This window comes from Dermacentor variabilis, chromosome 5 (assembly GCF_050947875.1).
Source record: "Dermacentor variabilis isolate Ectoservices chromosome 5, ASM5094787v1, whole genome shotgun sequence".
NCBI classification, from domain to species: domain Eukaryota; kingdom Metazoa; phylum Arthropoda; class Arachnida; order Ixodida; family Ixodidae; genus Dermacentor; species Dermacentor variabilis.
In genome coordinates, this window is record NC_134572.1 from 97,422,908 (window position 1) to 97,450,169 (window position 27,262).

Consider the following 27,262-nt stretch of genomic DNA (forward strand, 5'->3'; position numbering starts at 1 on the left):
CACGCGTCATCCGCGTTGCGGATGGCAGTACTGTGCCTATCATAGCGCATGTGTACGGCGCGTGTTAGCATCGCCGGCTGCCACACTCCTGTCCTCTTCACCGTGATTGCTCATTGCCCCCACGACCCCATTCTCGGCCTCGATTTTCTCTCCGCGCATTCTGCTCTTATTGGCTGCTCTGCCAGTACTCTTCGCCTTGAGTTGCCGATTCTCGCAGAACCTTCTGACGCACCCCAGTGCCGCCTACGCCCCACTGGCTTTATTCGCCTGCCGCCAAAATCAATAACCTATGTTGAACTCTTGTCTTCCTCACCAGTTCCTGATGGCGAGTACCTCGTCACTCCTCTGCCCGACATTCCACTACAGTATGACGTTACTGTGCCTCACAGTATACTTACTATTACTGCGAACCGCACTTTCATGCCTATCTTTAACTTTGGATTGGCAAAGCGAATTCTACCGCAAGGTATTTTCCTTGCCAAGGTTGATTCTCTCGGCGACCATCACGTGGCAACTTTATCGACCGATGCTTCTTGCGAGCTTAGCAAGCCCATCGTACCAGCCTCGGCCGTCGAACCCAAGATACAGAAAATGGTTGCGACGGACCTGTCTTCTGCGCAGGCTGAAGACCTTTACCAAGTATTATGGTCCTACAGAGATATTTTCGACTTCGACGATCGCCCTTTAGGCCAGACGCTCGCGGTCAAGCACCGGATTCTTACTGTCGATGCTACTCCTATTCACCGACGACCGTATCGAGTTTCTGCGTCAGAACGCCGAGTAATTCAAAGTGAAGTGAACAAAATGCTACACAAAAACAACATTGAGCCTTCTTCGAGTCCCTGGGCGTCACCTCTAGAGTTGGTTAAAAAAAAGGATGGCACGTGGCACTTCTGTGTAGACTACCGTCATCTGAACAACATTACTAAGAAGGACGTCTACCCGCTCCCACGTATAGACGACGCCCTTGACTGCCTGCACGGTTCCAGCTATTTCTCGTCTATTGATCTTCGTTCTGGATACTGGCAGATTGCTGTTGACGATATGAACAGAGAAAAAACCACGTTCATCACACCTGATGGCCTATACCAATGCCCCTGCCACCGTTGAGCCTATGATGGACTCCTTGCTCCTAAGTTTCAAATGGTCCACATGTCTCAGCTACCTCGACGACGCCATCGTCTCCTCGCCCACGTTCGACACTCACCTTGAGCGTCTCACAGCTATACTTGATGTATTTCGAAAGGCGAAGCTGCAACTTAACTCGTTCAAATGTCGTTTCGGCCGCCAAATTACTGTTCTGGGCCACCTCGTTGACGCTTTCGGAGTACAGCCTGATCCCGACAAAACTCGCGCTGTCCGAGACTTTTCGGTTCCGAAGACAGCCGCAGACGTTCGAAGTTTTGTAGGGCTATGCTCGTACTTTCGTCGTTCTGTGCAAGATTTTGCAGCAATTGCTAGACCCCTCACTAATCTGTTGAAGAAAGGCGTACAATTCTCGTGGGGTACTGCAGAAGCCGCCGCCTTCTCTCGTCTCGTCACTCTTCTCTCGTCATCACCCATTCTCGCCCACTTCGACCCTGATGCCGCTACAGAATTGCGCACAGATGCCAGCGGTCATGGCGTAGGTCTTAGCCCAGCGTCAGCGTGGCCAGGATCGTGTTATTGATTATGCGAGCAGCCTCCTCACACCATCGGAGCGCAACTATTCCATTACGGAACGAGAATGCCTTGCGGTAGTCTGGGCGGTTGCGAAGTTCCGTCCTTACCTTTACGGTCGCCCTTTTTCCGTAGTCACTGACCCTCAGGCTCTCTGCTGGCTCTCATCGCTAAAAGATACTACAGGCCGGCTTGGTCGATGGGCTTTGAGGCTACAAGAATTTTCATATTCCGTGGTCTACAAGTCTGGCCGCCTGCACTAAGACACTGGCAGCTTGTCGCGTTACCCTGTTGACGACCCTGACTCCTCTAATATTGCAAGTGCTTCTTGCGTATTCTCTGTGTCGCAGCTGTTTCATTTCGCCGACGAGCAACGTCGTGACGCCTGCATCAGAGCACTCATCGACCGTTTCGAACACTCTCCGGCCGACGCCACTCTACGCCTCTTCGTCCTCCGCGACGATACTCTGTACCTTCGTAACCGTCATCCGGACGGTTCTGAGTTCCTACTTCTCATACCTAAACACCTCCACTCAACCGTTCTGCAAGAGCTTCATGACGCACCAACGGCGGGACACCTCGGCGTATCTCGAACCTATGACCGTGTACGTCGCCGTTTTTTCTGGCCGGGCCTTGCCCGTTCCGTACGACGTTACGTCGCCGTTTGTGAACTTTGCCAACGACGCAAGAAGCCTTCCCAGCTCCCCGCTGGTTACCTGCAGCCGCTCGACATCCCTGCCGAGCCCTTCCGTCGTGTCGGCTTAGACCTTCTCGGACCATTTCCGGAATATACATCAGGAAACAAGTGGGTTGCAGTCGCGGCGGACTACGCGACCCGCTACGCCGTAACCTGCGCTCTTCCGACCAGTTGCGCAACTGATGTTGCGGACTTCCTCCTGCATGATATCATTTTGGTTCATGGTGCTCCGCGTCAATTGCTAATAGACCGTGGCCGTACATTCTTAGCGAAAGTCATTGACGACATCATGCGTGCCTGCTCAATACAGCATAAATTTACCACCTCTTACCACCCTCAAACGAACGGCCTCACTGAGCGATTGAACCGCACCCTTACAGACATGCTATCCAAATACGTTTCAGACGACCACCGTGACTGGGACCAAGCTCTACCTTACGTTACCTTTGCGTACAACTCTTCCCGTCTCGAAACTGCTGGCTTTTCACCTTTTTACCTCTTGTATGGCCGTGAACCGACGCTACCACTGGACACTGTGCTTCCGTCCACCACACCTTAAGCTAGCGCTTATGCCGGTGATGCTATCGCCCATGCTGACCATGCTCGCCAACTTGCGCGCGCCCGTCTACAAGTCTCTCAAGGCAGACAAAAACAACGCTACGACCTCCGTCACCGTGATGTCCATTTTGTGCCCGGCACCCTCGTGTTGCTTTGGTCACCATCGCGTAAGGTTGGCCTTTGTGAAAAACTGCTTTCCTGCTACACAGGCCCATATCGCGTGCTTCGCCAAGTGACCGATGTCACCTACGAAATCATTCTAGCCACGCCAACTACGTCCTCCGCTGTGACAACCAGTGACATTGTCCACGTCGCCCGACTCAAACCTTAAAACTCTCCACGCACCTTGGATATTTAACAGCACCGTGACGACGCTTTTGCCGCCGGGGGGTAGTATTACGATATCATCGAGCGATGCTCGAGGGACGAGCCGCCGCGAGAACGACGACGAAGTGGGTCTGTGCCCTTGGCGCGAGCGAGTGTCGGCCTGGCGATCTGTCTCCAGTGTAAATAGCCTGTATATAGCCTCTTTAATCTGTGTCTTTCCACACGTAACAATATATTTACTGAAACTTTAAAAAAGGCAGAGTATCGGCATTTCGAAAGAAAAGGAACACCTCTAGGTCTACTCATCCATCCGAAAATCAATACTGTGCCTGTCTGATATTTCATTAATCTTTTTTTTTATTTCCACACGTTTCCTTAGTTCTTCTTATGCTACTACTACTGCTCCTGTTCCTCTTCCTCTCTCTCCTAAATATCCGCTTCCAGTTTCTCCGCAGTTTCTGAGTTTACTCGTCGCCCCAACTAGATACATATTTTCGTAAGATACTCGTCCTCAATCGCTGGATGCCATTCCGGAAAGTGACTACCCCCTTCCGCATTCTTCGGTGCACGAACGTTGCTCAGGCGTCGGGTCCCATCTTTTGACACTGAAAAAGCTCGCAGCCAGCCCTAGACGCTCCCTTGCGCCTCCGACGTGCCGTTTGGTACTCCACTTGGTCCGTTGCGCCTCCTTTGTGCTTGAACACGCCCTGACAGAGCATGAAGAAGAATCGTTTCTTTCTGCGCATTTCTTCGAATATCTTTTTTCCTTTTCTTTGAGTTTACAGAGCACAGAAATCCAGCTTGTCCCGGAAAGCTTTCGATAATAAATCCAACGAATTAAACTGAAGATCTTCAGCGTTGCTGCACGCGTACAGCATCGGAGTCATGTTTCCGAACGAAAGTATATCGTGGGATTATATAATGTGATATAAACAGGGGGTGACATAAAAATAACGCGTATGTTTTAAGATACAGAGATGCTCTTATAACGGCATCACGCATCGTGCATTCAGCCAAAATATTTCTATAACAAGCGGGAATTTCTAGTATGGGGCATGATTGGTTGGAGTTTGAAGGCATCGTCACTCTGAAGGCATCGCCAGACTGAGGACGTGGCAATGCGTCATGCATATTTATCGTCCCCGAATCATGCACGAGGGGGCACGATTCCCCACGCTGAATGTCGTTCTCTCGGAATTACGGGGAAACAATCCCACAACTTAAAATGGACGCTCAGACCTCTTCAAATCTGTGTTCAGTCATCAAACAACCAAAAACACCACCAGGCAACGAAAAAACGAAACTGTGTCAGAAAAATCTTCCCTGCGGCTTCCGCTTCCGCGCGAAGCGCATTTCTGTTGGAAATAGGCGCATCAGCTCAGAGTCAAAACATGCACTAAAAGCGCTGCCATTGTAGTTGTCGCTTACAGTGACTGCACCGCGGAAAGCATTCCGGAAATTGATTGATTCCATTGATTGATTGATTCCATTGATTGATTGATTGATTGATTGATTGATTGATTGATTGATTGATTGATTGATTGATTGATTGATTGATTGATTGTGAAACGGAGTGGCGGCTCCTGCCACCGCATTCGTTATGCTTACATATTTGCAGCTTTTATTCGGGGCCAATGAATTCCGTGGTTCGCGCCAACACCCAATAAGATCTTCTAGCAATATGTCGCTCTATAAGATTAATTTGTGCATCGGACGTTAGCTACCTTTGCATTGTTAATCAGCCAACAATCTTTTGCTATCCTCCACCGTCGATTGTTTAAGCTTTCCCCTATAATCGTTCAAACGCTAAGCATCAGGTACGGTCACTGCGTCATCGCTTTACCTCTGGATCAATACTATATATATGTCAATGGAGTTACCAATCGCGTGAGGGATCATGCAGCTTACAGCTAGATGCTAGAATAATCAAAACAAGCGTTCACGTACAACATGCCCGTACTAGAGCGGCGGGTGACTGACGTGAACGCAGAGAGAGAGAGAGCACAAAAAGAAACAGACCAGCCGGTACAAAGAGCTGCCCCTTGGGAACGCCACTCAGGGTCATCGTCCTCAGCGGTATGGAACGGGCGGTGAAGTGGTGGAGTGCGGTATACTTGGCGCTGGTCTCTTATACAATATGCAGGGTTCCTTACGCATCTGCATTCGGGTGCGATATTCTTTACTGCCTCGCTGAAGCTAAGGTGCAATGGTTTTGTTTCGCTCCCCGAGAGGACTATAAAGTTCCTCCCCACGAGTGGTGCCGCTACGCGCACATAAACAGCGTCCACCGCGGAAGCGCCCGTCCTGCTTCGGTCCCTTATAATGCGGTATATCATTTTTATCGAATTTTTCTCGAGAGTCGCAATTTATTCATTCACAGCAACTGTGAGCCGAGATGGCGTCGAGGGCCGCCAGGCGCCAAGGTGGCCCGGCAAAAAGGGAGGCAAAATAATTTGTTCCAAGCCGATATCCATCACTGTTCGCAAAATGAAATTGAAGCTTTTCTTCTTCCTTACGTACCACCTACAGAAATGGCGCTGTTTATTGCGATTTGGAAGTTGCGTGTGGATTACTACCGATAAAATCATACCCAGTGGAAAACTGGGACCTGTTATTCGGTCAGCTTCCTCGTTGTGTTTTTTTTTTTCGTAGACGCACTTTAAATTTTATTAAGGGTGAAAAGGGAGCAAGATTTCTTTTAACATTTCCTGTGCCTAGATACACAGGGTGTTTCAACGAACACTTTCAAAAATTATTGAAGGATGCCTGTGGCAGATAGCAGAGTTCTTGTTTATGAGCTGGTCCACTCGAAGAGGCGGCCATTACTTGCACAAAGGAATGAACGCATAATCGACTGGTTAACAAAAATTCACTAAATGAGTTTTTAATGAATTACCTTATGGCCCCATATTGCAATTTACAAATTCTAGCCGTACACTACGTTCGCAAGACTGGTCCACTTGGAACGAATTCTCAGGATGACACCAGTTTCGAGATATTAATTCCACAACATTGGGGAGAAATGCATTGGCGTTCCAAGTATTTCGTCACCAAAACATCTTTTTATGCATTGAAGCACAAAAGTAACTGGAAAGTCAATGCATTTCCCCGCAAAGGTTAGGAATTAACATCTCGAGACTGCTGTCATTCTGAGAACCCGTTCTAAGTGCATTAGCCTTGCGAGCTCCACGACTAGAATTTGCCCATTGCAATATGGGCCAAAAGGTAGTTAGTTAAGAACTTAATCGATGAATTTTTGCTGATTAGTTGATAACGCATTTCAATTTTTTGGTGGAAGTAATATCCGCCTCTTCGAGTAGATCAGTTCATCAACTAGAATTGTGCTATGTGCCACAGGCACAGTTTAAAAATTTTTGAAAGCGTTCGCTGAAACACGCGCTATGACAGCGTTCTTCTTATAAATCATAGTTTCAAGTCAGCGCATCTCCTGAGACTTGCTCGTCTGTCGTTGCGTGTTTCGGGAGCACTGCGCGAATCACAAGAAAGACTCGCAGTTGTATTTATTCTTTGGCTTGGCGCAGTATCGTTAAGCCTATGCGATCTACCTATGAACAACATGCATCTAATTTCTACGATGCGCATAAGAAATTTTAGGGCCTTTAAATCCTATGCGTAGGTCTGCGCGTTGACAAACCTCGCATATTTAACGACCCCGGAGGCACAGTATTTAGCGGAGAGATTTGCTTTAAAGAGCTTAATTGACCCATACCGCCCTCCATTAAATTCACGTTTGCAAGACACGACAGATTCTACTGCCGGTATCGCTTGAGCACCAGGTATATTCATCCGTCTTTAACTCTTTCGATATTCGATTCTATATTCTATACTTACTATTCTCATTGGATTAGTATTTGAAAAAGTTGATACTCGGCCACCTCGTTATTTAGTGTCCCAGTAAGATAAAAGTCTGCACATTTGCTTTTTACGATCGTTCCTGGGAACCTGTTTTCTCAGCGCTGAAGACAGATTCGCACATCGGAGTTCGAGCGCAGGATGCCTGCTTCTTCGTTTTCTTTGCCTAGATTTTTTTTAGGCGCAAGAATGTGACGCGGCTAAAAAGTGACCATACGGCAAAGAAGTGACATGTATCGTCTAAACTGGCGGTACCATTTGGTTAGGCTTTGAAACGCACAGACGCAACTACGTAGACAGTAGCGCTAACCCGAAGATTTAAACACACAGATTCGGCCGTCACGTTAAATTTTCTGTGTTCTCCGTAGTGACCCGTCGTTCCAGACACAGTCGTTATCATTATTCGCATCAGTAATCTTTCTTACGTAAAAAATGTTTCTACAAAAGTAAAAAAGAAGAAAGGAAGAAGTATATTGGGACGCATTTTCATTAGTGATGAGGATGTTTTTGCGCTCCCGAACGCTAAATTGAATCACCTTTCGGCAATCATTTTTCTTATTCAATGTCAAAGCATTTCCTGTGCTCAGCTCAAAAGGTACCTTACTTAGACGTCAAAATATTCGAGTATAAAGGCAGAAAAGTAGACGCAGGAGAGTGGAGCGGCTTACGATAGGAAGCGTTCTTCAACAGCTCACAGAAGAGGTTGTCACAATGATTACCATCAATCATGTGAAAACAACGCAGCAAGAGAAAGTGAAATAAAGAGAATGTGAACATTGCATGGGGAGAGAGAATGAAAGCGGCCGGAAGTAAACACGCTGGCTGCGTTATCCGAGGATTTTGTATAGCATTGTTGCGAACGAGGAAGCACGAACAAAAAAGCGAGGCGTTAGGATCATGACCTGCGGAATCACCTGACAGTGCGTAGCAGCATCGGGCGATGACAGGTAGGTACGATGACGAACATGAAGGCTAGAAGCTCTCAAACCCTTTGTACTATCATCAAAAAAAAGAAGAGAAAAAAGTACTCAAAAACTATACTTTCTACCTTTTGCCAAGTTTGCGTACTCAGAAAATTTAGTTGTTTTAGTATGCCTCCAAAAACACAACGTGTTCACTACTGTAGGGAACATACATTCCAGTTCTGGTGACCTCTATTATTGTATAGATATCTTTATTATCTAACATGCAAGTGGGCACTCGAAAGTGGACAGTAGACAAAATAATAAATGATAGGAAGATTTGATGTAGGTTATATTGCTTCAGGCAATGATGAAAGAAAGTCACTTTTGCCTTCAGTGCATAAGTATACCTTGCACTTTCCGCAAATGTTTGTAGCCTTGCACTTCCTAACGATTTTTGTTTTGCATCTTTGTGGTGCAGATGCTTTGTGATGGGGATCACCGATGACATCGTCATCAAGTACTCTTGCTGCAGTGCCAGGGTGTCAGAAATGAACCAAAAGCAGAGCAAAGCCAAAAGCAGCTATATTTTTGCGCTAACCAATACTCATTCTGTAATCTACGCTTTTTTTTCACTCCGGTAAGAAACCGAAAAATATGATATACGGATACCATCGATGATGACTGTCAATTCAAGCGATAGCTGCACGATTCAAGAAAGCTTTTCGCTTCATTAAAGGAATGATCCGTCTAAAAGTCTAGCGTTGTAGCAGTGGGAATATTTTGACAGCGCTTTCTTTCTTCTTAAAGTGTTATTCCTTAATACTCTAGAAAGCAGAGTTGTTAACCATGACAAATGTATTGGTAGCATAGATGGCTATATATATAAGCCGATTTGTCATATGTGTGTTGCTTCCAGTGGCGCGAGCCCTTGCGTGGAAATCACCTGCCATTTTTTTTTCACCACTGGATCACTCTTCCTCAGCCGCCACAGGGGGAAAGGGTAATGGGAGGAGATGAAATCTCTGCTTATCGAACGCTCCGCCCCAGGTGTATAAACCTTCAGATGTCGCAGAGCTCTTGGGCGACAGCATGGTGCGTCTCGAAGAGCTATAATAGTTGGCGCTAATCCCGATGAATGCGTCAAAAAATTACGCTGCGGGACAGCGCGAGCAGGTGTTCTTGCAACGACGGGGAAAGTCTGACCCCCGCATAAACGGGAGAAAGAGCCAAAAGAATGGTATTGATTTTCTTACCCTTAAAAACCCTCAATTTATCTGAAGATCTTTAGTGCCACAACTCGTGTTTGTCGTAAAAAGCTGATGGATTTTACGAAATGTCTATAGCGACGACCACACCTCAAACTCCGCTAAAGAACGCTGGACTTGATCAACAAACGCTGCACGTATAACACGCACTAGTTTTATCGAAAGAAGGAAGCAACGTAGCCGGAATTCAAGTCAAGATAGCATTTCTATACCAACAGCAAAGCGTGTATAAAACAGAGAGGTAGTGGTCACCTCTCGCAGTCCTTGCTATCAATGCACCTTACACATGCGCAAGAAGTCTTTTCAACGCACATTACTCATTACACAGCGTGATTTACACATGCTCTTCACATATCGTTACATTGACTGCAATGTGGCTCTCGGTGCATGTCATGTGACAGCAAGGTTTTTCGCAATGCTGATAATTTCGCGATGTACCGTTGGGACCGAAGCTATAGCGAGAAGGAGATGTTCGAACCTTGCCCTGTTTCTATTCAGTCTGATTTGTAAACTGTTTGGACTGCCTTGACTTTTGACAATGGTAAAATAATTATTTTTACATCAAGCCATCGCTCTCATTTCTTGTCTCCTTCTTTAGTGCTTAAATCACATGATGCAAATACTAAATACTATAGTTTGCACAATGTTTTCTTCAACATCCCTCTACTTTCTTGGTGACTTTCATCTTCCAAACATATAGCAGAAAACTGTGCACCTCGGTTAATGATCATCATCATCATCATCATCATCATCTTTTATGTCCACTGGAGGACGAAGACCTCTCCCTGCGATCTCCAATTACTCCTGTCCTGCGCCAACCGATTCCAACTAGCGTCCGCGAATTTCCTCATTTCATCGCACCGTGTTCTGCCGTCTTCGACTGCGCTTCCCTTCTCTTGGTACCCATTCTGTAACCCTAACGGTCCAACAGTTATCTAACCTGCGCATCTAATGCGCAGGTTAGATAACTTCGGTTAGATAACTCCGGTTAACTCAGATAACTCAGGTTAGATGCGCAGGTTGCGCATTGCCCAGCTGCTTTTTTTTCTATTAATGTCAATTAGAATGTCGGCTGTACCCGTTTGCTCTCTGATCCAAACCGCTCTCTTTCTGTCTCTTAGCGTTATGCCTAGTATTCTTCGTTCCATCCTTCTTTGCGTGCCTTACCTTGTTCTCAAGCTTCTGGCCAAAAGTCGCTGCCCCATATGTCAGCACCGGTAAATTGCACTGATTGTACACCTTCCTTTTCAATGATAATGGTAAGCTTCCAGTTACGAGCTGACAATGTCTGATGTATGCGCTCCAACCCATCTCTATATTTCTGTGAATTTCCTCTTCATGATCAGGGTTCCTCGTGATTAATTGACCTAGGTAAACGTAATCCTTCACAGACTCTAGAGGTTGACTGGCGATCCTGAACTCTTGTTCCCTTGCCAGGCTATTGATCAATATCTTTGTCTTCTGCATAGTAATATTCAACTCCACTCTTACACTCTCTCTGTTAAGGTCCTGAATCATTTGTTGTAACTCGTCTGTAGTGCTGCCGAATAATATATTGTCATCGGCAAACCAAAGGTTGCTGAGGTATTCGCTGTCGATCCTTACTCCTAAGCATTCCCAGTTTAATATCTTTTCCAAGCAAGCAGTGAATAGCATTGGAGAGATTGTGTCTCCTTATCTGGTGCTTTTTCTTATAGGTATCTTCCTATTTTTTTTTGTGCAGAGTTAAGGTAGTTGCAGAATCTCTGTAGATACTTTCCAAGATATTTACGTAAGCAGTCTGTACTCCTTGATTAGGCAATGGCTCTATGACTGCTGGTATCTCTACTGAATCAAATGCCTTTGCTTAATCTACGAAAGCCCTATAAAGAGGCTGATTTTACTCTGCGGATTTCTCGATTACCTGATCAATGACAGGGATGTGATCCATTCTAGAGTATCCCTTCCTGAAGCCAGCCTGTTAACTTGGTTGACTAAAGTTCAATGTTGCACCGATTCTCCTGCAAATTACCTTGGTGAACATTTTATATAATATTGGGAGTAAGCTAATGGGCCTATAATTTTTCAATTCTTTAACGTCTCCCTTTTTGTGGATTAGTATATTGTTTATCGCCCTTTCAATCGGTAGTCATTCATTAAATAGCTGCCAGAAGCCTCCATTGCATGACATGAAGAATCATAATGACAGTATTGCTCCCGCATGCATTTTTATCGCAATAGCGTGCTACTCTTGTGTTTGATATTTTACTGTCCCTTCTCAAAATAAAGTTTTTTTCGCATTAATTACGAGGACGATAGCGCACGACACAGACGAGGAAAAGGAAGGAAACAGAACTCCTTGCGTTTCTCTTGTCGTTGTTGATATTCATTTTTTATTTTCTTGTCATGCGCCGTCGTCCTAATAATTATTCATTACCGAATACCGCGATTAGCAGTTTTATTGTCTATAATTATTTTAGTTGATTTCCTTATTAACGTGTTATATTGTTTGAAGGAGAATATAAAGCGAATTTAGGTCCAATGTGAGGTCGTTCGCTTGGTCTTTACATACTTTGGTCTTCACATTTTCTACTTACTTCTGCTTACTTATTTCTATTTATTTCCATGTAAGCATGGAGACAAGAATGACAATTTACTCATCAGCCCTACCAAGAAAATCTTGCAGCCTTTTCTATTCGCGCAGCGTATAATGTCCGTGAAATTGCGCTTCCATGTGCCGCAGCTGGTTTCAATATCTTCATGTGAGCAAATTGAAGCGCTGTTTGCGTTCCTGCTCTAATTCTGCGGTCATCGGGGGAGTGTAACGATGCCGTCGAAGAAGCACGGCCGGACGCATATGCCTATGTTACGCGAGCGCGTAATATAACTCGCCGAATAAATATTTGAAATAGCTTTGTTGGCAGTACGAAAACTTCATTACCCCAACCACACAATGAGAGGGCTAACACCGCCACCGTGCGTTCAGGCTTCCTGTGTCAGCTTTGCCCGGTTTCTCTGCGTCTCTTACAAATGGCTTCATTACGCCCGCGAACTTCTATCGCGGTTTTCTTGCCGAGTTTGTCCTTTTCATTGATTCATCGTGAAACCGCGATATAGCTGCCAAGTCCAGCTGCGGATTTCGTTTTCCTTTTTATTTTATTTTTTTTATTATTGGCACTCAGTTCAGTTGTGAGTTCAGCGCTGTCCTGTGTGCTCCCTGCCTTTTGTCTTCGTCGTCTTGCGCTGCCCCTTCAAGATGTTGGCACTCACTTGCTGCAAGCTTTAGGCGAGGTCTGGCTTCGTCTCGCATTTCCCGTAGAGTCCTGCCATTTCTCTCCGACCATCGCACGCTCTCTCTCCAATCTGCGTGCAAGCGCGTGCAGTGTTTCGCCGAGCGCGCCAGGTATAAGATCTTGCAATGACCACGATCAAACACCGAATGATTATTATTAATTACGGGGACGTATAACCACAACTCAGAGAGAAAGAAAGGTGGCTAACACTTGTGGCCTTAGAAAGGTCCACCACGCCTACCCACTTGAAGGTCAGAGAAAAAGAAAGCAGATCCGACACACATGCGGAAACCTATGGAAAGCCGTAGTCAGGGGACTTGCATTAATTTGTATGCAACTAGCGGCGATGCGCCCAATTGCGTTTACTTTCATCCCATGCAGCGTGCATCCCCATGCAATGTTTATGATTGTCCGCCTCAAAATTAACAACTTTCTGGTCGATTTAGATGTCTTTATTAATTATTCTGATAATTGTTAACGTTTATGGACAACACTGCTCACATACTATGCCGAAATGCAACCGCCAATTCAAGTGGACGTACAGTATTATACGTCTACGCAGAGATGTCAGAACGTAGGCGGCGTACAACGATGACGCATGTCAAGGGCAGAATGGAAATAGCGCCTGTACGCGCAGAGAAGTACGGCACATAAGCGGCATTCAAGAATTTTTGTTTAGCTCATGTGTCACTTTGGCACATTTCCATTCTGAAGGATTGGCCAAATATAATCATACATTCATTGGTACATGTACCAAATGGCTAAATCAAGTAAATAAACGAATATGGTGAACATAATTTGCTATTCGATTGAAAGTTCGATGCGCTTTAGAGAATTTGCCCACTGACACACTCGCCTTCCTTCCAATAAGTCCCCTCCAGGCTCAGCCTGGTTAACCTCATTACATTTCCCTTATGACTTATCTCTCTCTTCAGAAGCTTCTTCGTGTTGTCGGAGATGCAGTTCTCTAGTTCCTTGCGTTATCCGCGCGTTCCCTCTCCACGCAAGCTCTTGCCGGTGCTTTAACTGCGCCTGGGTAAAGTCAAATCGATAAGAGTCAAGCGTCTCAACGCGCTCGCCTGTCGATGAATTCTTTCGTGGCGCAATAGTTTGAATATCGGGCTCCAGGTTTTGACGTCCTGTGTTCAAGTTCAGCCATCGGGCAATCTTTATAGTACTTCTTTAAATATTTATAACGCAGTATTTTGCCTAAAATGACAAGTTTACAAAGTCACGAAGTCAATTTCAAGCCAGAAGGGTGAGGTTTAGGGAAACAGCATGTACAAACCATCATCCTTACGCTCGCTCCAGCCATCCCAACCATCCAACCATCCAGCCCATATTGTATGAAACACTATGGCTGGTTGGTTCATCATATTTGGAAAGATTGGTTGCGCCTTGTAGACGATCACAAGTAAGAAGACAGGACAGGCGCAAACCCGACATGACCGCTGAAGCTTGGCATGATGAAGGGAGAACACTAAAGGAAGAGCCCGATGTAGAAGAAATGAAGTTTAGCAGAATGCGTTGTTGGGCAAGTTGGTTCATCATATTTGGAAAGATTGGTTGCGCTTTGTAGACGATCACAAGTAAGAAGACAGGACAGGCGCAAACCCGACATGACCGCTGATGCTTGGCATGATGAAGGGAGAACACTAAAGGAAGAGCCCGATGTAGAAGAAATGAAGTTTAGCAGAATGCGTTGTTGGGCAAGTTGGTTCATCATATTTGGAAAGATTGGTTGCGCTTTGTAGACGATCACAAGTAAGAAGACAGGACAGGCGCAAACCCGACATGACCGCTGATGCTTGGCATGATGAAGGGAGAACACTAAAGGAAGAGCCCGATGTAGAAGAAATGAAGTTTAGCAGAATGCGTTGTTGGGCAAGTTGGTTCATCATATTTGGAAAGATTGGTTGCGCTTTGTAGACGATCACAAGTAAGAAGACAGGACAGGCGCAAACCCGACATGACCGCTGATGCTTGGCATGATGAAGGGAGAACACTAAAGGAAGAGCCCGATGTAGAAGAAATGAAGTTTAGCAGAATGCGTTGTTGGGCAAGTTGGTTCATCATATTTGGAAAGATTGGTTGCGCTTTGTAGACGATCACAAGTAAGAAGACAGGACAGGCGCAAACCCGACATGACCGCTGATGCTTGGCATGATGAGGGGAGAACACTAAAGGAAGAGCCCGATGTACTTTAGTGTTCTCCCTTCATCATGCCAAGCATCAGCGGTCATGTCGGGTTTGCGCCTGTACTGTCTTCTTACTTGTGATCGTCTACAAAGCGCAACCAATCTTTCCAACTATGGCTGGGGAATTAAACGCATCTGTGTCGGCACCTGGCGGCTTTATTACAACATATCACTCGGCGGCTCGTGCGCCCACAAGTAGTACTTCTGTCACACGGGACCCACAAACTCATTTTAACTACGACTTCTTTATCTCGAGGTGGTACGCCATCTTTAGCAGAATTCGTTGTATATGTTCCAGTGCAGTAACATTTTTGGAGGTAGCCCCTCAATATGGTGTTAACCACTAGGAATCTTTTTTTTTTAACAACCATACTTGTTGCACAAGCTTCATTTGCGTTTTCTGCAATAATATTTCTTTAATGAATGCTTCAGTCGGTAGTAATGAAAGCAGAAATAAAACACGTCCTCATCGCAGCATGTTCTTTTTTTTTTGATATTGCAATACATCGTTGCCAGACTATAGTTTTAAATCTTTCGAGCTGGGATTTGTATTATGGGTGTAAAGCCCCTCCAAAAATAAAAAAAACATGCATTACAAAATAAAGACCTATTCTTTCTAAATTTAAATAAATATAATCGTTGCGATACTATTGCAAAATTTGCCTCGAAGCAATCCACCGGAGCGCAATCAGTCGGCTGCTATTGTAAGAATCTTTACTGCAAGTGCCATTCTACACTTTTTAAAGCACGAGAGTTTGCAACAGCAAAGCGAATGGCTCTCATGATTGCTATCATTGCTACGTGTCTTCGCCTTTGAAGTCGATGGTGAAATACGGAGCCCACTCGTACCTCCAGAAACTACGACACAGTCGGCACTTTTTTAACGTAAACATATTTTTTATTGTTTTGAAGCAGCATGACATTTCCCCTGCAGTCTAACTGACGCGTATGTTTCGTGTAGGAAATTTCGTGATACTTCTTCGTAGATTACACTACAGCGTAAAAAAAAAGAAAGACGTCATGGATATCCTGCTTCATACATCGCAAGCGACGTTGCGAAGGCTAAAAAGACTGCTCTCACCACTCTTATTCGCAACCAAAAAATAGTGCCCCACATAGGAAAGAGAAACGTCTGCATGCGTCGCGCCAGTGTAATGAAACATTGTTTCATTACATTTACGCCGTAGAAAGAGATGTAATTATTGGTGCGAGCCTTTTTGGCACCTAACCAGCGTAGTGACACGTTTCCGCTTCCAGAGGCCATGGCTCACAGCTCGCGCTAGCGACCGAGACAGTGCGTGTCATAGAGACAGCACAAAGGTACAGGAATGAGACGTGCTTTTGACATAACCTGAAGGACAGAGGTGGCACTTCTAACTTACGAAGACGTAATTCCGTAGAACGCGTCGTTGCAGATCAAATACGACTGCAATGGGAAACGCGCGGAGTGAGACGTCCATGACCGTGCTGCTTCCGCAGCGTTTACCGGCCTGCTAAGCATGAACGGGAGTACGGTGGGTTGGAATCGGTGTAGTGGTCGCTGCCAGCTGTCTCCTGCTGGAAGGAACTTATACGATATTCGCTATATTCGGGGAAGTTTTCGTTTACTCGCTCTGCGACAATACCACAGTGGAAAGTTCGTAGTTATTCGAAATAGTCTACTTAGTCGAGTGCCAACCTTCCGATCAAAGTTACCTGCACAGTGTCGCTTTATGCAAAATGTTTCATTTTTTCCGCGTTGTCCGTGTGCACTCCGGAACGTGCAAACGACAAACACCCACAGCGCGAGGAGTCTGCTGCATTATGCACGAAGCTTTGTTCTAAAACTGATCTACATTCCTGAATGTACTCAGGTTGAAAGGACAGCGCAAACAACGCATTCAGCCGGCCACATTGAGTAAGAAAAACAACTCGCCGGGTGGCAACCGTACAGATCCTTCAAAGGCTAACCGTACCCCACTTCCCATTTCCCAACTATAGGCCATTGAACTATTTATTTAAATGAAATATTATGCAGTCTACCAACAGCTGCGTGTTCTGCATCGGCATCACCGTGACTCATGAATATGTAGAAAAGGAAAAGCAAGGACACAGAGGGAGCTTGTGTATACGTAAGGCCAGACAAAGCGGAAAAGCATGCACATCCATGTGCACACACACACTCGCCCGCGAGCACTTTCGAGAGAAGTTTCTCCACAAGCACACGCATACACATGCGCGTGAAAAGGGTGGTTCGCGCTAAAAGCTTTTTCGAGTCGCAACGCTGATTGGAGTTTACAAAGTTCGTTTCTTTTTGCTTTCTTCCTTTTCATCGGGAGACCTTACGTTTCGCGCTTTCTTCAGCGCAGCGAATATTCTTCGCAGCGTCTTCTGCTTTTCCCGCTCTCAAGCTTTCATCAAAACGAAACGAGGCACCAACACGATCGTTTTACCACCCTTCGCCCAAGGAACCGCCTCCGCTATTCGGCACAGTGCACTTTTCTCGTACGAAAATTGGCTGCAGTGAGCAATTTTTATTGTATGTTTTAAAACACTCAGTCCAGACTACATTGTGCAACCAAAACTCCTGGATCCTGGTCGCATCCGTCAATGTTGCAGAAAGCTATGCACACGCTGCTGCAGTATTTTTTTTTTCAGCAACATTGTCCTCAGTGAGTGACTTTAGCAATGCTCCACGTCCTCCCGTACACGTGCAGTGCTCAGCCTCTCTCTCCCCCTGTTTCTTGTTCTGTTCCTCGTTTCTTTTACACCCACAGTGACGGGTGGCAAAACGGAGTGGGTCGACCTCCTGGCCTTTGTGCTCTTTGCTTTCTCTCTCTATCTCTTAGCATCAAAAGATCAGATTCAGCAAAAAGAAATTTTACAAAACAAACACAAGAAAAGAAAGAAAACAGAATTTGACAGATTCTAAACTTTGAGAAAAGAAACTCATTCCTGCTGGTTGCTATGCAGTGGATTCACCACACGTTCTCCAACCCTGCAGAGGAGCTCACTCGCTGGTAAACGTTGTTCACAATTTTATAAAAGCTGACGCATCGCATTTCTCACGCTATTCTGCTGTGGCGGAAAATCGAGAGCCATGTTATCGTACTTCTGGGTGAAAAAAAGACGTGCCCGCGATCTCGAAGAGCTCTTTCCAATGCGGTTGGGAGAAAAACGCTCCAGCCACGTATGAACATGAAATATACATTGCGTGGGAAACTTGTCGCTCCCTGGGGAGGACTCTCCTTTAAAAGCGATTTACATATTTGAGAGCACTTTGTGGTAAGGAATGAGCAAATAGAACGTTGAGCCCGTCATATACTGTTGCAGTGGAAACCGTGCCTGAAAATGGCGCATGCATCCTGAGATGTGGAAAAGAGTGCCGATGCTGCCTCCAGCGCAAGAAAAAAACATATGTATCTTTAAAAAAGACGTTGCTTTTACAAAAGTATTTTCTCCGCAAACCCTGCTGAACTCGGAAACAAATAGGAAAACAGGCAAGCAAGAAAAAAATAAGCAACGGACGAAATGAGGAAGTAAAGAAGAAGAGTAAAGAACGAAATAAGGAAAAAAATGTTGACCGAGGAAGAGGAGAAACAAGAATAAATAAACGTTATCGAAGAAAAAATAGTAAGAAAGGAAGAATGAAGTGAGTAAAAGATTCTAAATACGAGAGGGCGAGGGAGAAAGGATGCATACAGAAGGCAGGAAGGTTAACCAGAAGAAGGGCGAAAGAAATTCAAGTTCGGCAGCATGTTACACTCCTGTAACCTGTGAAGGCGAAAGCCTGCCGCACGCGTGGTAACGCATTAACTTATACGATCGGAGGGTTCAGACTCCTTCCAAGACATAACGAGCCGCAGTGTGAAGTTAACGTATGGCGCTGTATGTGGACCTCCTCAACGACATATGTGAGCGGCCAATGCACTACCTCAAGATTCTTTCGTTCTCTTTCTTACCGTATTTATTTATTTATTTATTTATTTAGTTATTTAGTTATTTATTTATTTATTTATTTATTTATTTATTTATTTATTTATTTATTTATTTATTTATTTATTTATTTATTTATTCTTTCATTCGCTCTTTCTTTCGTTGTTTCTTTCGTTTCTTTGCTCATATTCAGGCATTCCATCCTTACTTGCTTACGGGGGTATGATAAATTTGTGGTGACGACATATTTTGCTTCACTGGACTAGACACCGCTTTTTTCGGGTATAAGCCATTGCAACAAGCCGCTTAGGGCTTTCGCCTTGATAATGAACTATATGGGACGCAAACCTTAATTCGGGAGAGCAGGCAATTGACGACAGCGACGGAAGGAAAAAAGATAGACGCGCACTTGCACCTTCTATTGTGTTGCAAACAATGAACGAAGGTGTTGCCTAACGCTCATTTCGTTTCCTTTCCTTTGAACGCAAGTTGCCCGAGGTGCATTGCTGTTGACCTATGACAAAGTCTAAACATACAGCGCATGCAAAAAAAAAAGCATTTTTTTCACATAGCTTTGTGCCGAAATAAATGTAGCTTTCTTGCTGTATATGCACAGGTCACCCGCGAAGAAAACAAGGGTTACCGTACACGATTGGCTTCATGGGAGATGAGCTGGCGCCCGCTTGGAACTGCATACAAGAAGCATTGCCGTCAAGACATAACCAATGCAAACGCAACTAAAGCAGGGGAAAGCTATAATATCGCGCTGGTTCCAAGTGCAGAATTCAGCTTATCACCACAGGTTCAGAAAAAGAACACAAATGCACAGTGAGGACTACTCGTAAAAAAGCGTAAAAATTGCCGCGCACCATTCCTTTATTCTGGAGTACTCACCACCGTTGCCAGGAAGGGAGTTCTGCTCGATCGAATTTATTTTCTCGCACTGAACACTTTCTCCCTTTCTGGCACTGAGTGCAGGAACTCCCGTACCTGCGCACGTACGGAAGTTCAGAGGCGTGTAGCACCGCCATGCAGCAGCAAATCCACTCAATCGACCAATGTCCTCTTCCCTGCATTTTTGACGACGACGACGCTTCCAGAAGACATGCGAGAAAACTGAATTCGACTGGAACTTTGGCGAGGCGGGAACACATATTCCCAAGTCGTTCATTCGCTGTCTCCGGACATACGCATGCAACTACCCCCTGGGTTACCACGACTTGAACAGACCATACTGCAGCGTCTGGGGCTAGGCGTTCCATTTACGAACTCATATGCTCTCCTTGGAATAGGCAAGAATCAGATGTGTGCGTTAAGAGACAAAGCCGGCAATATCATTACTAATATGGATAAGATAGTTCAAGTGGCTGAGGAGTTCTAGAAAGATTTATACAATACCAGTGGCACCCACGGCGATAATGGAAGAGGAAATAGTCTAGAGCAAATTGACATCTCACAAGCAACGCTGGAAGAAGTAAAGAAAGCCTTGAGAGCTGTGCAAAGGGGGAAGGCAGATATGGAGGATCAGGTAACAGCAGATTCGTTGAAGGATGGTGGGCAGATTGTTCTAGAAAAACTGGCCGCCCAGTATACGCAATGTTTCAAGAACGCGAGCGTACCGGAATCTTGGAAGAACGCCAACATAATCTGTAATCCATAAGGAAGGGGACGCCAAAGACTTGAAAAATTATAGACCGATCAGATTACTGTACGTTGCCTACAAAGTATTTACTAAGGTTATGGCAAATAGAATCAGGAACACCTTAGGCTTCTGTCAACGAAAGGACCAGGAAGGATTTCGTTAAGGCTACTGAACAATAGACCATATTCACGCTATCAATCAGGTGATAGAGAAATGTGCGGAATATAACCAACCCTTATATATATAGCTTTCATTGATTCCGAGAAAGCATTTGATTCAGTCGAAACCTCAGCAGTCATGCATGCATTACGGAACCAGGGTGTAGATGAGCCGTATGTAAAAATACTGAAAGATATCTATAGCGGCTCCACAGCCACCGTAGTCCTCCAGAAGAAAGCAACAAAATCTCAATAAAGAAGGGCGTCAGGCAGGTAGATACAATCTCTCCAATGCTATTCAAAGCGTGTTTACAGGAAGTATTCAGAGACCTGGATTGGGAAGCATTGGGGATAAGAGTTAATGGAGAATACCTTAGGAACTTGCAATTCGCTGAAGATACTGCCTTGCTTAGTAACTCAGGGGACCAATTGCAATGCATGCTCACTTACCTGGACAGGCAAAGCAGAAGGGTGGGTCTAAAAATTAATCTGCAGAAAACTAAAGTAATGTTTAACAGTCTCAGAACAGCAGTTTACGATAGGTAGCGAGGCACTGGAAGTGGTAAGGGAATACATCTACTTAGTGAACATAGTGACCGCGGATCCGGATCACGAGACTGAAATAATCAGAAGAATAAGAATGGGCTGGGGTGCGTTTGGCAGGCATTCTCAGATCATTAAAAGCAGGTCGCCATTACCCCTCAAGAGAAAAGCTTATAACAGCTGTGTCTTACCAGTACTCACGTGCAGGGCAGAAACCCGGAGGCTCACGAAAAGGGTTCTACTTAAATTGAGGACGACGCAACGAGCTATGGAGAGAAGAATGATGGGTGTAACATTAAGGGATAAGAGCAGATTCGGTGAGGGAACAAACGCGAGTTAATTATATCTTACTTGGCATCAAGAAAAAGAAGTAGGCATGGGCAGGACATGTAATGAGGAAGGAAGATAACCGATGGTCATTAAGGGTTACGGACTGAATTCCAAGGAAGGAAAGCGTAGAAGGGGGCGGCCGAAAGTTAGGTGGACGGATGAGATTAAGAAGTTTGCAGGGACAACATGGCCACAATTAGCACATGACCGGGGTAGTTGAAGTATGGGAGAGGCCTTTGCCCTGCAGTGGGTGTAGCCAGGATGATGATGATGATGATTATTATTATTATGATGGTGATGATGATGATGATCTCTTTATCGGAATGTCCAACAGCCCCACGTGCGACACGTGCAACAGCGATGACACGCTTGCACATATTATCTTTGCTCACGATATAGTACACAGAGACAAGTGATGTGCAGAGTACTGAACCAGTTGGACAATCGTGCTCTATCAGAACTGAAAGTTTTAGGTCAGTACTCCCAAGAAAGATCCGCACTGAAGGCTTTATCCGCGTTACGAAGATTCCTGCGGTCTACGGGGCTTCACGATAGACATTAAGAACGCCGCCTCCTAGCGCTCTGTACGCGTAGTGCGCGCCGATGGACGCGCCACAGGTGGCGGCCTTGCGCAGTAACACACGGGTGAGGAGCCAGCCGCGCGCCGTGGTTTGTTGCGTCGTTGACAGTGCTTATCTGTCTCATTCACCTTTTCAGAGCAAAATAGGTAACACCCTTCGCATGTTTGGGGTGGCCAAAGCTTCAAGGAATGCCGAAGAATTGCTGCACGGTGGGGGGCTCAAATACCGGCGAAAACGTGCCGGCGATACGGTTCTAACCATTCTCCGCAAAGCCTCATCAACGGGAGCAACGGTAGCAATGGATCGTCGCTTCGGCGGCAAATTTCTTGTTCTCACTCTTTCCTTCGTCGTGTTTGTGTTTTTTTCACTCGATCATATTTATACGCGTAAGCGACGAAGTTCGTCTGCAGTGCAGCAAAGTTCCGAATGCCGTTTGCCGCTTATATTGTTTTCCGCTTCTTTACCGCGTTGCGCTAGCTAGGCAGCACGACTGCACGAGCGCATTGTGTTGTATGTTAAAACCACTGAAGTTGGCAAGAACTGATATTGTTTTTTTTATGTGGTCCGGTAAATCCTCGCACCAGCTGTCCCGCACTTCATGTTTTTACATCTATTTTATGCGTGGCTTCGCACATGTTTAACTGTTGCTAGTTGCTTCATGCGTAACTCTTGTTGATTCTTTTGACCTGCAAGGTTTTCACCCTGCCTCGTTGGTAAGAGGTATGAATCACGCTGCGTCTTATCGGAATGATACCAAGCAAGTGCTTCTTTAAAAGCTTTATTCTTTTCACCCGAGGGCACCTTAGATATGGTGGTTTTTTGGGAAATGTGTTTAGAAAATATGTAGTTCAGGGCGAGAATTGCTAATTGTTGCTGCATATGGTATTTTTGGTTGATTTTTCGCTGAAAAGTTCGCGTCACGTTTGGGAAGTCATCACACCTCGATGCTGTCTGACCAGACTTAACAAGCAGACTGATTTGTTTGTGTCACAACGTAGTCCCTTCTTGCATGTGAATTTCGTACTCAACTGAATTCTTTCTTATTATGCTTACGCCGCAGAGGACTAAACCCGGCCTTGCCGTCAGCGCTCATCTGCATTGACTGGCGCTGCTCTGTCTTTAAATATAGGATGTGGCACTTCTCTCAAGTAACATTTAAAAAACAAGTACTTAAAAGTTAGTCAAATTTTAGCTTTGTACGTTTCCAAGCAGCTCCATTGGGGAATTTAGAATTGCAAAAACTGCAGCGGGAACTGCAGCTCATTGGCGTATGCAGCAGAATAGCATCGGCGGTACAGCGCTAACAGGCGCTTTTATTAACCCGCGCGTTGGTGACTCGTTGACCAGTGTACGCGTTTCTATCAATAAATTCAGAATTACTCTTCTTAAGGTGACTTTGACTGCACTTATTCGGCAATGTCACATGCATTCATCGGCAGAAAAATCACAACGGCACATGCAGGCATCGCACCATGCGGATTTGTTTGATATAAGTCTGCGCTAACGACGGGTGCTTATTATTGAGGTACAGAAGCAGCATTACGGCAAGGGTAGAATTAAAGAAAATGATCGAGACATCGCATTGTTCAACAAAATTTATCGGCTAGTTGACATGAGCTCCGCTTCATGTAAATGGGGTTCATGGCATTTGTCTGCGGGACGCACCTGGCTCGTATGTGGACGGGATTGTCCCAAACACCTGTAACATCGTGTTCATATACCCGCTCCCACAGAGGTCAGCGTGTTCCTTACAGCTGTCACCGCAGAAGAAGCAGTCTGGCGCTCGAACAAAGGAGAAATCGTATCGCAGCAGCGAACATCAGCTATCCTTGCTGCAAAGGGTTGTCGTCTGCTACTGTTCCCGCGTGTACTGTTGGAAGCGCCCGCTAGGTGGCTATCTGTGGCCCCTCTATAGGCGATGCGCTAGGCGTATAGCGTACGCGGTTTGTTCGTGCTCGTCTCTCTTACTCTCTATCTCACCCTTCCACTCCTTCTCTCTTTATCCCCCTTAACCCTTCCCCGCGTGGAGGCTAGCCAACCGGAACTACCTCTGGTTAACCTCCTTGCCTTTCTATGCCTTTACTCTCTCTCTCTCTTCCGCCTAGTTCACTTCTGTGCGACCTGCATATCCTGGGGCCGTATTCTCGAGCAACCTCTTTTTTGCGAGATTTCGCGGTACTGGGCATCGGACGCACCGAAGTATACGGCTGACAGCGTTCCTGGCACTGGACGAAGGCGGGAGCTTGCAAAATGCCAGAAACGCCGTCATCTGCGTACATCAAAGCTTCCGGTACCGAATCGCGCGAAAGCTCTCGAAAGTAATCGTACCACCGAAAGCGATTTACCGGGAATACCAGTCGTGAAAAAGAGCGGTACCTCAAAGGCAAGTTTCAAAGGTTACGCTTATGCATAGCTAATCTTCCATGTGTGTAAGCGGCATGGAAGATTTCATGTGCAGCTTAGCTGAAGTCACAAAAACAGTTGATGAGAAAAATCCAACATGTATGAGGCACAATTCTTCCGTCTTTAAACTCAGAGAATAAATGTAATCACTATCTGCATGATACACGTGTTTCGTATAACTCAAGCAAAGCGTATTCGTAGTAAGCAGCGACAGAAATATGTGAGATCAAAAAAGCAAAGCCATCAGTCTGTTGGTGACCTTTGGCACCAGCAAGCTTTGTTTTCTTTTTCTTCAAAATTTGAAACCACAAGTGCTACCAGAACACAGTGCCAACTTCGATCTAATGTCGCCCTGTTCGTAGAGCGGCAAAATTTATGCACTAAGGCAAACCACACGACGAAAATATAGATTACTGAAACTACAGACGGTATGGCCACACAGTACGAGTGATGTCGACATGCAACAACTGACTCATGCCTGCTGCGTTAAAGCTGGGTACCTCAAGGTCAAGAGTGGTATATGTGTCAGCAGGATGACCGAGAAGACGACGATATCGAGGATGACGGCAGAACGACAGCAGCATAAGGGCTTACACGTCACGCATCTCGTCCGATCGGGACTTTATCCCATGAGTGGAGGACGAACAAAATTTATGGTCACTTTATCTACAAAGAAAACAATGGCGAGTGCTGGACACCACGCCATAGAAGTTTAACAGATGGCCACTATCACAGACACTGGTCACAACTGACGTCGGCGCTAAAGGCAGCTGGTGGGATATTTCGCTTCCAGTGTTCTGCTGGCCTCTGAATGATAGGAAATGACAGTGGTGGGTGCCGCCTCGGGCTACCGTGCACTGACTTACCTACCTGTATTTACCTCGCACACATCCATTAGTGAACCGAACCCCTCTTGGTTAATCTCGCCGTCTTTCCCTTTTTCTGCCTTCCTTTTCTAGACATGAATATTGGAAGCACGAATGTACCTGACACAAACAACTCTTGGATGACCCTTAACATGTCTCGCTGCAAAACCCTAATGGTGTCGCTCGTCCTTTTTAACTTGCTCGCCTCGTGCCTCCGCGGTCGCGTTTAATGCGCTAGCGTTAGTCTGGACAAGGTTTATCGACAGCGATTGCGACAACCTAGCTTGCGCGTGGCGATGATGTCGTCATGCGATTATTTGTCTCAACGCACACGTGGTTGCGAAAGGACACTAGAGATGAAACTATGTTAATTAAACCCTTGCTTGCTGGAGCTCCCACGCAGGGCGGCGCTGCGCCAGAGCAATAAAAGTACCGCCGCACTGCATCGCTCGCGTGACAAGTGGCGCTGGATGCTGCATCGGTGTCGAGCGTGCGGTTCTTTTATTTATTGATTTATTCTTCCCATGATGACGTGGAGGAGACGGCAGCGAATTTCGTAACTTCACTCTCCGAGCGGAAATTAGTTTTACATCCACCCTGTGGGTGAAGAGCGGGGAAAGAAGAAAAAAAGAGGAAAAGACAACGAAGGGATGGAAAACTACAAAAGCTATGGCTTGGTAGATTTCTCTGCGACTGAGGTAAATCGCTAGTCCGAGATATTTGAAGCTCTGCTCGTTACCTCGAGCACGCAAGAGCCGGAGAAAGGTGCGAGGCTTTCCGCTTATCTTAACAACCGCAGCTATGAAAACGAATCGAATCGATTTCACGGCCGACGGAGCTCAGGCATAGGAAAAGAGAGATTGATAGGGAAATAAGGCTAGCATATGATTTTCGTGTTGCTATGCGTACGACGAAAGGGGGTGGGGGAGAACCTTAGAGAGAGGGAACATGTAAATCGTAAGGATTTGGGCACGTGTCGAAAATGAAGAGTTTCACATTTTTTTTTCTCGGACAATCGACACCGCTTTCGCGAAAAACCTTTTCGTCGCGCCATTTAAAAAACGATCCAAGGCTCCATGCTGTAACCTAAGAGAAGCGTACTTGTAGCGTACTCGCAAGTGGCTACTAACTCATTATTGCATTCTTAGGGTACTTCACGCACTTTCCGGGCTATGTGCCTATGTTTGTATCTACGTATGTCTGTTTGTATTTAACCGTTTTCCTACCTACTTGGGTCACTGGGTCGTCTGTAGTCGAATGGGTAGAGCATCAGGCTGCTGTGCTGAGGTAACAGGGTTAATACGGTTAATAAGTACGGTTAATAAAAAAACCATGAGCCATTCCACTCTGTGAAGGTGATTTACCAGCCAAGCTGTTTCGCACACGACACGGAGATGACGCATAATTTATTTATTTATTTATTTATTTGTACATACTGCAGCCCCATAGGAGGGCTATTGCAGGAGTGGGTAAAAACAGTGTTGAACAAAAATAAAGTAAAATCAACAATGACTCTTACAACATCGTTACAATCGTTTACAAAATCTTACAAATGGTTTTCATCGATTCATAAAAAGCAACGACACAGCAACACGCACACATCAAGTATAAACTAAACCTGATTGAAGTAGTTACCTATACTGGTTTTCATAGACAGCACTTTCGAATTCGCTTATCGGGAGTGAACGAAGGCAGCCAGGCAAGGAATTCCATCCTTCTATTGTGCGGGGAAAGAAGCTGTACTTGAAGGTATTTGTACGGGCATAGAGAGGGTTAAGATTAAGCTCGTGGAAATTACGCGTGCAAGAAGGCTTGGTGAAAGATATGCAAGCTGTGTTTGAAGTGTGGTATGTCTTGTTAATTATGTTGTGCAAAAATTTTAATGATTCCACAGCACGACGTACTGAAAGTAATGTTAGATTCAGTGTAGGGAGGGCAGAAGAGGGTGAAAAATAGCGGTCATACCGATGTAAAATGAAACGGGCGGCTTTTTTCTGCACTGCTTCTAGTTTGATTATGTTGTTTTGGTTATGTGGTGACCAGACTGTTGCGGCATAATCGATAATGGGG